The 12,193-nt window shown below is 48.7% G+C and overlaps 2 non-coding genes and 1 pseudogene across 2 annotated transcripts; 1 reads left to right on the top strand and 2 right to left on the bottom strand.

The window, feature by feature from the left end:
• Nucleotides 1–1,648: 1,648 nt before the first annotated feature.
• On the bottom strand, nt 1,649–1,767 carry LOC148812365 (5S ribosomal RNA; annotated as a pseudogene).
• A 7,442-nt stretch (nt 1,768–9,209) lies between these two features.
• Nucleotides 9,210–9,282, top strand: trnaf-gaa (transfer RNA phenylalanine (anticodon GAA)). The gene has a single exon. It is a non-coding gene; the product is annotated as a tRNA-Phe (tRNA).
• A 756-nt stretch (nt 9,283–10,038) lies between these two features.
• trnah-gug (transfer RNA histidin (anticodon GUG)) lies at nt 10,039–10,110 on the bottom strand. The gene has a single exon. It is a non-coding gene; the product is annotated as a tRNA-His (tRNA).
• Between the last annotated feature and the right edge of the window lie 2,083 nt (nt 10,111–12,193).

Raw genomic sequence — 12,193 nt, 5'->3', positions numbered from 1 at the left:
AGATAGTTGGAGGAAGAAACGCCACGAAACTCAGGAAAGAAAAGTGTGGTGTGAGTACTACTTTCATTTACATAAACTTTCTCCCGGAGACACCACAGTACCCAGCCGCGCACCCGACAACCAGGCATGTGTGACCCCGTTGACCTGGATGATTAATCAAACAGGCCGAGCACTCATCAACCACAACCCCCTTTAAACAATGGTTGAAGGTGCAACATACCACCGACTTTACAATCTGATCCATAGCATCGGGCTCATTAGAGCCATCGTTAGCTAAACTAGGTTGAACATCATCATTAATCACATTTTGGCGAACACACATGAACAGACACGAAACATTCAAGCTTGATGGTAGTTTGAAGATTGATGCATTGACCTCTTCGTTATTCTATTAAAGGAAAAAAGAAAAGGAAGGCTTAACAAAATAAATAGGTATGCTTTTTACCTAAAATATTTAAATTGTAATGCCTCTTTTGTGTTAGAGTTCTTCGTTTGCTTCGAACTTGCTGTGGTTTAATATTTACCATTTGTAGCAACTCTTCATCAGTCATTGACGGACCCCCAACACCTGAATCACCATCAGAGTTCACATGACAGCCACTGTCACACACCACTGAGTGCTGGGTCAGCTTTTGCTAAAAAGAAGACAAAGTGTTGAAAACGAAATACGCTAAACGCAGATTGAAACAACAATTCCACTATCAGAAAAAATATTTTAGCAACCTACTTCTTCAGTTTGCATAGCAGAGGAATCCGATGATTCACTACTCAAAGAAGCCATCTTCGCAGCAGTCAATATCGGGGCCGCACAGCTCAGGTGTCACACTTCAACACTGGCAAGTCGGCTAATTTAAACATAAACTCCAAATTTGTAACCATGCTCAAGACATTTTTCAAATGGTTGTGATGTTTTAGAACGCCCCACCATATCCCCCGCCCCAAAATCACACGTGTTTTATCGAAAGTGAAAAGTAATCACGTTGAATTAAAATATGTAAGCTTATTTCAATGACAAATTCTCAACAACTTTTCAAAAGTTTGAAATGATTTTCCACGTATAGTGAACGTAAAGTCTTTAAACCTTAAAAATATTAACATGCAACCCAAGCCTCAAATGATGTGTGTTTCTCTAGAAAAGAAATTACATTGAATCAAAAAATGTAAAACTTATTTTATCTTTTGAGAAGAGCATTGTAGGGCGGGACTTTATATTTTAGTGGATAGGTCATAAAAGTGTTAAAATAATTGAATAAGACACATTTAGCAGCGATAACTTATAAGCACGAGCAAAAATTGATCTTTATAACGCTTATAGATTTTAACAATATAACAGACTTTACTAAAAAGTTTACTTTTAAAATAAATATTACATCACAACATGTCCACACCCAGGCACCTGCCGTTAAAGGTTATGGGATGTAGAGATACAGTATATAAGGTTCATGATAAGAATAAATGGCTGGCGATAAACCTTTCCTCGATCCTTTGCGGACTTGTAAAACTGTTCATGATCAGAATAAAAAACGCTCATGCTAATACACAAGCACCTGTGTCTCACCAAAGCTGACAAAAAACCAAAAAATCGCACTACACGTGTGAACAGGGGAATGAGCGAGCGAGCGGGGATAGGGCGCCTCCTGCGCTTAAAAGCTTATAGCACCTGGTATTCCCAGGTGGTCTCCCATCCAAGTACTAACCAGACCCATCTCTGTTTAGCTTCCGAGATCAAACAAGATCAGGCGTGCTCAAGGGGGTGTGGCCGTAAGCAAGAGTAAGGCTCGCTGGCACCCTTCTTATAGAGAGGACAGCTCCGTCACCTCTTTTACGACGCTGCTTTTTTTCCCTTGCGTTTTTCTCTTCTTCCCACGTTCTCTCTCTTCACTGCCTTCGTCCCGCTCTATTTCACTTCAGCCTTTCACTTTTAGCGGCAATGCTTATTAATAAGACAGAATTAAGTGTTGCTGTGCTTTTTCATATGAGGCCCCATCTCTCTTCATCTCTGTGGTGCAGCCACAGAGAAACTTTTCATGCAGGCTGATTTAAAGATGTTTTCTTTTGATAAGGGACAGCTCCCAAAGGGGGGTGCACTTAGCTAAGCCTGGCTATCATGATCAATGGTCATCCATTGGCGCCTATCTGTCTAGGGTGTGCCAGATGGACATCTGGACTGCATTCCTAAGTGTCAGGAGTAAGTGACTCACATCTCACCTTGATCAACCAATCAGGGACTGGTAGGGCCGAGTAACCCACGTGGGACTCTGATGCCCATGGAACTTTCTGCCAATGAACAAGCTGAAGTTCCTCCAGGTAAAAACAGGCAACACAGAGGGCCTGAGAGACTATTTCGTGGACTTTTCTAAAGGGAATTCAAAGGAGAATTCCAGGGCAGGATGGCCCAGGAGCAAAAGGACAAAGGACATCCTAAGACTCAGCCCGGACAACCACGGAACGGCCAGTGTGTTCGAGTGCCAGAACTTTCCTTTGTTCTAAGAGTCTAGAGCGGAGGTTGCCAGAGAGTAATCAGAGGATCCACCTGAGGTTAGCACCAGCAGCAAGCCTTGTGAACAGGTCGGAACTGTGGACAGCTGAATCACTATTCAGAACTAGCGCTTCATCAGGAATGAACCAGTCCTCTTCCTGACTTGCTGGGACCCACAGTCATCTTTTCTCCTGTGCACAAACTTTGCTAGTTAAAGCCAACACTAACTAGCCGGTCAGTGAGCATCTGCAGCACAGCACAGCCTGGCACGGAGCCAGAGAGCCCGCAGGAGATCTGAATCCCCAGAGATTGGATGAGTATTCAACTTCAATGCATTACAGCTTGAGAATTCAATTGTTATCCCAACCAGTTGATATCAATTTAATTCCTAAGAGTTATGTACTTGTTTTCAGTATCTAATGTAGAAGTTGTAACCAAGTTCACTTTATGAAACGGTCTAAATGAATGATAAACCGAACGTATGTTCTCTTGATATATGTAACTCTTGGTAACTGACTGAATATATACCTTTTGTATTCTGATAACCCTCTCGATAAGATCTGTTAGGTTTATATGCATATTCTATGTATTAATAAATGTATCCTCGTGTATAAGTACCTGAGTGTGTGCGTTGTTTGAGTTATATCGCATGGTTGGATTCTAAAGCCATCAAAAGAATCAATTTTGTGATTTACAGCTACAATTAATAATTGTCCCAGTAAATGCCCAAACCCTACACTGGTGCATTCAGAGAGCACACTACACCTGATTGTTCCTTAGGCTGGGACAGCAGATCATAATATGCTCTCTTAATATTGAGAGACTGGCTCACTCCTGTCTGTTCCTCAGGGTGGGACAGGAGATCACACACTGTATTATTATTATTGAGAGACGGGCTGACTGTCTGTTCCTCAGGCTGGGACAGTGGATCACACACTATTATTATTATTACTGAGAGACAGGCTCACTTTCAATTCCCCAGACTGGGACAGAAGATCACACACTGTATTATTACTGAGAGACAGGCTCACTGTCTGTTCCTTATGCTGGGACAGTAGATCACACTGTATTATTATTATTGAGAGTCTGGCTCACTGTTCCCCAGGCTGGGACAGGAGGTCACACACTGTATTTTTATTATTGAGAGACAGGCTCACTGTTCCTCAGGCTGGGACAGGAGATCACACTGGATTATTATTATTGAGAGACAAGCTCACTGTTCCTCAGGCTGGGACAGTAGATCACACACTGTATTATTATTATCGAGAGACGGGCTGACTGTCTGTTCCTCAGGCTGGGACAGTGGATCACACACTATTATTATTATTACTGAGAGACAGGCTCACTTTCAATTCCCCAGACTGGGACAGAAGATCACACACTGTATTATTACTGAGAGACAGGCTCACTGTCTGTTCCTTATGCTGGGACAGTAGATCACACTGTATTATTATTATTGAGAGTCTGGCTCACTGTCTGTTCCTTAGGCTGGGACAGGACATTCCACACTGGATTATTATTATTGAGAGACAGGTTCACTGTCTGTTCCTCAGGCTGGGACAGGAGATCACACACTGTATTATTATTATTGAGAGACAGGTTCACTGTCTGTTCCTCAGGCTGGGACAGGAAATCACACACTGTATTATTATTAATGAGAGACAGGCCCTCTGTTCCTCAGGGTGGGACAAGATATCACACTGTATTATTCTTGAGAGACAAGCTCACTGTTCCTCAGGCTGGGACAGGAGATGACACACTGTATTATTATTATTGAGAGACAGGCTCGCTGTTCCTCAGGCTGGGACAGGAGGTCACACACTTTATTATTATTATTGAGAGAGAGGCTCACTGTCTGTTCCTCAGGCTGGGACAGGAGATCACACACTGTATTATTATTATCGAGAGACCTGCTCTTTCCTGACTGTTCCTTAGGCTGTTACAGGAGATCATAATCTGCTTTATTATTATTGAGAGACTGGCTCACTCCTGTGTGTTCCTCAGGTTGGGACAGGAGATCACACACTGTATTATTATTATTGAGAGACGGGCTCACTGTCTGTTCCTCAGGCTGGGACAGGAGGTCACACACTGTATTATTATTATTGAGAGACAGGCTCACTGCCTGTTCCTCAGGCTGGGACAGGAGATCACACAGTTTATTCATATTATTATTGAGAGACAGGTTCACTGTCTGTTCCTCAGGCTGGGACAGGAGATCACACACTGTATTATTATTATTGAGAGACAGGCTCACAGTTCCTCAGGCTGGGACAGGAGATCACACTCTATTATTATTATTGAGAGACAAGCTCACTGTTCCTCAGGCTGGGACAGGAGATCACACTGTATTATTATTATTGACAGATAAACTCATTGTTCCTCAGCCTGGGACAGTAGATCACACTGTATTATTATTATTGAGAGTCTGGCTCACAGTTCCCCAAGCTGGGACAGGAGGTCACACACTGTATTATTATTATTGAGAGACAGGCTCACTGTCTGTTCCATTGGCTGGGGCAGGGAATCACACACTGTATTATTAGTATTGAGAGACAGGCTCAGTGTTCCCCAGGCTGGGACAGGAGATCACACACTTTATTATTATTATTGAGAGACAGGCTCGCTGTCTGCTCCTCAGGCTGGGACAGGAGATCAACACTGTTGTAGTGTGCTCTCACGAGGCACCAGTTCGGTAGGGGTTTGTGCATTTACTGGGACAATTATTAATTGTGGCAGTAAATCACAAAATTGATTCTTTTAATGGTCTTAGAATCCAACCATGCGATATAACTCAAACAACGCACACACAGGTAATAATACACGAGTATACATTTATTAATATATAGAATATGCATGTAAACCTAACAGATCTTATCGTAAGGGATATCAGAATACAAAAGATATAAATTCATTCAGTTACAAAGAGTTACACATATCAAGAGGACATACGTTCGGTATATCATTCATTTAGACCGTTTCGTAATTGAACTTGTTTACAACTTCTACATTAGATACTCAAAACAAGTACATAACCCTAAGGAAATAAATTGATATCAACTAGTTGGGATAACAATTGAATTCTCGAGCAGTAATGCAGTGAAGTTGAATACTCACTGCCGGTGGGCCTGTTTTCCCACTGTTTCCGTAGTGTAGTGGTTATCACGTTTGCCTCACACGTGAAAGATCTCTGGTTTGAAATCGGGTGGAAACAGGCCAGTTTTGTTTGTCGCCACGCACACTGTTTGGGGATTCACCTTGCGCTGTGAACACTCTCCCGCTCCTCTTGGTGTGCTCATGCCACAACACAGGAAGGCTGGAGCAGGTGGCTGGGGGTGATGCGCACAGCCGAAGTAACTCAGTTGGGAGAGCGTTCGACTCAAGATCTAAAGGTCCCTAGTTTGATCATGGGTTTCGGCATTTTGTTTCATCGCGCCCTTTGTTCCTCTCTCCAGCGTCCCCTGCCTAAAGTGACGCTTCCCTTTCTCAGCCCGAAACGCAATCGAGACACCAGCAGCAGACCCTGCAGGTTTCCGTAGTGTAGCGGCTATCACGTTCGCCTAACACGCGAAAGGTCCCCGGTTCAAGACCGGGCGGAAACAGCCTCTTTTTGCACGCTCCTGTACTTCACAGAGGTCTTGAGCGACCGGTCATTTGTTCCCAATGTATTTCCGGTCCCTTCATGCACTCTTGTACCAAACGCACGTTCCTTCTGTACGCGGAGCCGATCATTTGCAATTGGGCTGTGCCGACAGACCAGGACGAGCTCTGTCGGCTCAAAAGCAGCGCAGGACCTACAAGAACAACAGAAAGATTAGCATCCAGTGGGGGCCTCTTAGTGAGCCCAAGATCTCATCAAGAATCGGCTCCAGCAACAGGGCTGGGCGCATTGTTCCATTCTCCGACCACTCTCGGTGTAAACAAGTCCCTCCTGGTCTCTGCTTGAAATGCACTTTCCTGCGTTTGCTTTGGTGTAACTGGCTTCCCCTGCATGGGCGAATGTGAAGAAGATCCTTAGTAAGTCATTGAAGAAAACCGAGAAGAGGTCGGAGTGGCCTCTGTCGTTCATCAACGATCCAGTCAGGCAGTACTCCTCTGTAAAGCGCCGTTCGTTCACATCGATTGGCTTTTTTTTGCCTTCATTCGCGCAAGTAGTAAAAGCAGACGCCCCTATTCTGCCGTGACCCGGATTCAACCGGGGTTGTTGCGGCCACAACGCAAAGTACTGATCACTATACGATCACGGCGAGTTACCGATACACACACGGCAGGGCGGAAAAGGCTGTGCTCTCTTCGTGTGACCTAATTCGGCAAAGTCCTGACGTTGCATTTCAACTGAGCCCCAGTATACATCGACCCTTCGACACTCTGAGTGACAACTCTCTTTCGTGTTTTCTCATATTTATGTAGTTTGCTTTCATGATGCCCGGAACAGCGGGGATGTGTGTTCCCATATGGTCTAGCGTTTAGGATTCCTGGTTTTCACCCAGGCTGCCCGGGTTTGACTCCCGGTATGGGAACGTGTCAGTTTTGCCTCCTGCTTTCCAAAAGATCAGCACCGTGTACGAAGGAGCCGCATTAAAAGCACTCGAACGTGCAAAACGCGCGAGAAGAGGGGGCGCTTGTTTCCAACCGAAGACTTCTCGCGTGTGAGACGAGCTGATCATCGCTGCAGGAGGTGGGAGGGTTACTCTGGTAGACAGGGCTGGCCTTTGGCAATAGGATTTATACTCTCCAAGATGATATTTGCACATTCTGGAGAGGCGATTTTCTCCACTTCAGTGGCCCGATTTCGTCGATTGCGTGGAGAGGGCTGTAGAATGTGGCGCCGCCTTTCCTGCTCCGTCCATGACAGGCGTGCTGGTCTCTGGAGAGAGAGCACGGTCCATCAGCGCACTTTAATAAAGGCACTGGAAGCAGCTGAATCGCATTGGCGAAACTCAGCGCTGGGCCGCTGGGCAGGGTTTGCCACTGTTTCCGTAGTGTAGTGGTTATCACGTTTGCCTCACACGCGAAAGGTTCCCGGTTCGAAACAGAGCGGCTTCTTTTGTCGCCACGCACAAAAGGGGATTGGGGATTCGCCTAGCGCTGTGATCGAACAGACCCACTCACCTCTTAGTGTGGCGGGATCTGCACAGTGCATGTCGCAGCGCATCCTGCTTTCACTCCAAAGCGCGTCCTGATGTACCCCAGTCTCCTGCGTGACAGGTGGGGATAATCACCACTATACTAACGAGGAAGACATAGCCCTCTCCGACCCCCGGCATCGTGTCCCGACCCACCGTGCTGGAAGCCGACGCGTGCTGTGATTTCTTTACGGAGCAGAAATGACAACCGAGGAGCCGAGAGATCATTTCAGCATTTCGCGTCTGAACAGAAAACACAAACGACCAACTCGGAATGACTTGCCTTTGACGCTTATCAAAGCGTTCTTTGTGCATCGAACAGACCCACTCACCATGTCGCAGGGCTTCCTGCTTTCACTTCAATGTGCTTCCTGATGTCGAGTCGTGTGCCGTGCGGAGGCTCTGAAAGCGAGAGCAATGAAAAGGTGCACGACGCTGTGAAAGAAAACAGAGAAGTGAAAGGCAGTCCTTTCTCTAAGGAGGTAAAAGGAAAGCTTTCTACTCCCCGTCGGGGAATCGAACCCCGGTCTCCCGCGTGACAGGCGAGGATACTTGCCACTATACTAACGAGGAAGACATTGCTCTCGCCGATCCCCGGCATCGTGTCCCGACCCAGCGTGCTGGAAGGCGACGCGTGCTGTGATTCCTTTACGGAGCAGAAATGACAACCGAGGAGCCGAGAGTTCATTTCAGCATTTCGCGTCTGAACGGAAAACACAAACGACCAACTCGGAATGACTTGCTTTGGACGCTTTTCAAAGCGTTCTTTGTGCACGACGACTGCGCCGCCAAGCAGATACAAATGGGTTGTACAACTCTGAACTAGCAAATGGAAGAGGGCTAAACACCCTCTCTTTTAGCCCAGGTTCGATCTGTCTCCCAGAATCACCAGGGCGCACGCACACACACACACCCGTGCCGTTGAAGTGCTCTGCTTCATTTCAAAGGGCAACTCAACATTCACTCCTACCCCGAGAACAGAAAAGACAGCGTCCGCAGCAACAACAGCTCAGGTCTCTGCACAGGAGCTAAGCTGCCCCCATCTCCTCTGCTCTGCGGCTCCTGCGGAGTGGAGTGGAGTCCTGCCTGGAGCCGTGTTTGCAGGTGGCGGCTCCCCGCGCTCTGTCTGTGCGTCGTGTCCAAGAGCTCCTGGGAGGAAGAGAGAGCCCTCCCACTCGGGGGCTTTTCCACGGTCTGTGTGAGGAGGGGCGGGTGTGTCCAGTAGCTTATCGAGCGGAAGCCTGGGGCGGCGGAGAGCTGTGATCGTGCAGACCTTGAGGTGTCACCTCTTTGTCTGCTTTCCCGCCCCCCCTCCGCCCAAGTTTTGCTCCACAGTAGCCCGGCAACCCCTCACACCTGCACGTGTCACAACCTAAGGTGTGGTCATGAGACACCCATGGGGTGCTGTTCTGTTCTTGCTAATTGTTTCCTGCCTGTCGCAGGCAGGAGTCCATGCGAGGAAGATGCGCTGGACAGAGCTCAGAGGGCGCAGCTGGGTGGCTTTCCTTCTGAGTGACGTTCCTGCAACACTCTCCCGCTCCTCTTGGTGCGCTCATGCCGCAACACAGGAAGGCTGGAGCAGGTGGCTGTGTGCTCTGAGCACCGCCGAAATGGCTCAGTTGGGAGAGCGTTAGACTGAAGATCTAAAGGTCCCTGGTTCGATCCCGGGTTTCGGCATTTTGTTTCATCGCGCCCTTTGTTCCTCTCTCCAGCGCCCCCTGCCTAAAGTGACGCTTCCCTTTCTCAGCCCGAAACGCAAGCGAGACACCAGCAGCAGTCTCCGCAGGTTTCCGTAGTGTAGCGGCTATCACGTTCGCCTAACACGCGAAAGGTCCCCGGTTCGAGACCGGGCGGAAGCAGCCTCTTTTTGCACGCTCCTGTACTGCACAGAGGTCTTGAGCGACCGGTCATTTGTTCCCAATGTATTTCCGGTGCCTTCATGCACTCTTGTACCAAACGCACGTTCCTTCTGTACGCGGAGCCGATCATTTGCAATTGGGCTGTGCCGACAGACCAGGACGAGCTCTGTCGGCTCAAAAGCAGCGCAGGACCTGCAAGAACAACAGAAAGATTAGCATCCAGTGGGGGCCTCTTAGTGAGCTCAAGATCTCATCAAGAATCGGCTCCAGCAACAGGGCTGGGCGCATTGTTCCATTCTCCGACCACTCTCGGTGTAAACAAGTCCCTCCTGGTCTCTGCTTGAAATGCACTTTCCTGCGTTTGCTTTGGTGTAACTGGCTTCCCCTGCATGGGCGAATGTGAAGAAGATCCTTAGTAAGTCATTGAAGAAAACCGAGAAGAGGTCGGAGTGGCCTCTGTCGTTTATCAACGATCCAGTCAGGCAGTACTCCTCTGTAAAGCGCCGTTCGTTCACATCGATTGGCTTTTTTTTGCCTTCATTCGCGCAAGTAGTAAAAGCAGACGCCCCTATTCTGCCGTGACCCGGATTCGAACCGGGGTTGTTGCGGCCACAACGCAAAGTACTGACCACTATACGATCACGGCGAGTTACCGATGCACACCCAGCAGGGGGGAAAAGGCTGTGCTCTCTTCGTGTGACCTAATTCGGCAAAGTCCTGACGTTGCATTTCAACTGAGCCCCAGTATACATCGACCCTTCGACACTCTGAGTGACAACTCTCTTTCGTGTTTTCTCATATTTATGTAGTTTGTTTGCATGATGCCCGGAACAGCGGGGTTGTGTGCTCCCATATGGTCTAGCGTTTAGGATTCCTGGTTTTCACCCAGGCGGCCCGGGTTTGACTCCCGGTATGGGAACGTGTCAGTTTTGCCTCCTGCTTTCCAAAAGATCAGCACCGTGTACGAAGGAGCCGCATTAAAAGCACTCGAACGTGCAAAACGCGCGAGAAGAGGGGGCGCATGTTTCCAACCGAAGACTTCTCGCGTGTGAGACGAGCTGATCATCGCTGCAGGAGGTGGGAGGGTTACTCTGGTAGACAGGGCTGACCTTTGGCAATAGGATTTATACTCTCCAAGATGATATTTGCACTTTCTGGAGAGGCGATTTTCTCCACTTCAGTGGCCCGATTTCGTCGATTGCGTGGAGAGGGCTGTAGAATGTGGCGCCGCCTTTCCTGCTCCGTCCATGACAGGCGTGCTGGTCTCTGGAGAGAGAGCACGGTCCATCAGCGCACTTTAATAAAGGCACTGGAAGCAGCTGAATCGCATTGGCGAAACTCAGCGCTGGGCCGCCGGGCAGGGTTTGCCACCGTTTCCGTAGTGTAGTGGTTATCACGGTTGCCTCACACGCGAAAGGTCCCCGGTTCGAAACAAAGCGGCTTCTTTTGTCGCCACGCACAAAAGGGGATTGGGGATTCACCTAGCGCTGTGATCGAACAGACCCACTCACCTCTTAGTGTGGCGGGATCTGCACAGTGCATGTCGCAGCGCATCCTGCTTTCACTCCAATGCGCGTCCTGATGTACCCCAGTCTCCCGCGTGACAGGTGGGGATAATCACCACTATACTAACGAGGAAGACATCGCTCTCTCCGACCCCCGGCATCGTGTCCCGACCCACCGTGCTGGAAGCCGACGCGTGCTGTGATTTCTTTACGGAGCAGAAATGACAACCGAGGAGCCGAGAGATCATTTCAGCATTTCGCGTCTGAACGGAAAACACAAACGACCAACTCGGAATGACTTGCCTTTGACGCTTATCAAAGCGTTCTTTGTGCATCGAACAGACCCACTCACCATGTCGCAGGGCTTCCTGCTTTCTCTTCAATGTGCTTCCTGATGTCGAGTCGTGTGCCGTGCGGAGGCTCTGAAAGCGAGAGCAATGAAAAGGTGCACGACGCTGTGAAAGAAAACAGAGAAGTGAAAGGCAGTCCTTTCTCTAACGAGGTAAAAGAAAAGCGTTCTACTCCCCGTCGGAAAATCGAACCCCGGTCTCCCACGTGACAGGCGGGGATACTTGCCACTATACTAACGAGGAAGACATTGCATTCTCCGATCCCCGGCATCGTGTCCCGACCCAGCGTGCTGGAAGGCGACGCGTGCTGTGATTCCTTTACGGAGCAGAAATGACAACCGAGGAGCCGAGAGTTCATTTCAGCATTTCGGGTCTGAACGGAAAACACAAACGACCAACTCGGAATGACTTGCTTTGGACGCTTTTCAAAGCGTTCTTTGTGCACGACGACTGCGCCGCCTAGCAGATACAAATGGGTTGTACAACTCTGAACTAGCAAATGGAAGAGGGCTAAACACCCTCTCTTTCAGCCCAGGTTCGATCTGTCTCCCAGAATCACCAGGGCGCACGCACACACACACACCCGTGCCGTTGAAGTGCTCTGCTTCATTTCTAAGGGCAACTCAACATTCACTCCTACCCCGAGAACAGAAAAGACAGCGTCCGCAGCAACAACAGCTCAGGTCTCTGCACAGGAGCTAAGCTGCCCTCATCTCCTCTGCTCTGCGGCTCCTGCGGAGTGGAGTCCTGCCTGGAGCCGTGTTTGCAGGCGGCGGCTACCCGCGCTCTGTCTGTGCGTCGTGTCCAAGAGCTCCTGGGAGGAAGAGAGAGCCCTCCCACTCGGGGGCTTTTCCACGGTCTGTGTGAGGAGGGG

The sequence above is a fragment of the Atractosteus spatula genome, assembly GCF_055471065.1.
Source record: "Atractosteus spatula isolate fAtrSpa1 chromosome 10 unlocalized genomic scaffold, fAtrSpa1.hap1 SUPER_10_unloc_3, whole genome shotgun sequence".
Classification (NCBI taxonomy): Eukaryota; Metazoa; Chordata; class Actinopteri; order Semionotiformes; family Lepisosteidae; genus Atractosteus; species Atractosteus spatula.
This window is presented reverse-complemented; position numbering and strand designations above follow the sequence as displayed.